The sequence below is a fragment of the Penaeus monodon genome, chromosome 31, assembly GCF_015228065.2.
Source record: "Penaeus monodon isolate SGIC_2016 chromosome 31, NSTDA_Pmon_1, whole genome shotgun sequence".
Taxonomy (NCBI): Eukaryota; Metazoa; Arthropoda; class Malacostraca; order Decapoda; family Penaeidae; genus Penaeus; species Penaeus monodon.
Window position 1 is genome coordinate 25,246,685 of NC_051416.1, and position 416 is coordinate 25,247,100.

Consider the following 416-nt stretch of genomic DNA (forward strand, 5'->3'; position numbering starts at 1 on the left):
CATATGCCCCGCCCATATCTGATTCATATGCGATTTACAGATAATTAATCACAAATGTACTAGTGATATTTTTATGAATGGCGGAAATATAGTTAGATGACTGAGTTTTTGTTGATTTATTAAATAGATGTACTATTAAATAGTTTTCTTGATTACTGTGGAATTTATTAATTGGATTAGGGGGGGGGGGGTAAAATCGGTTTTATTAGTGGTATCGTTATATTTCGTAATTGTGGTGAATAATAAAAGAAAATAAACCAAAAATTAAGGTGAAAACATTAAAATACATACATGTGGGATTTTGACATCGATAAACCGACATTTAAGAGAAACCTGACTTGCTATAAAAAGTTCAAATGATACAGGAGTAAAATGTAATTCATTTGATAGAAAAAAGATATTAGTAAAGAAATTCT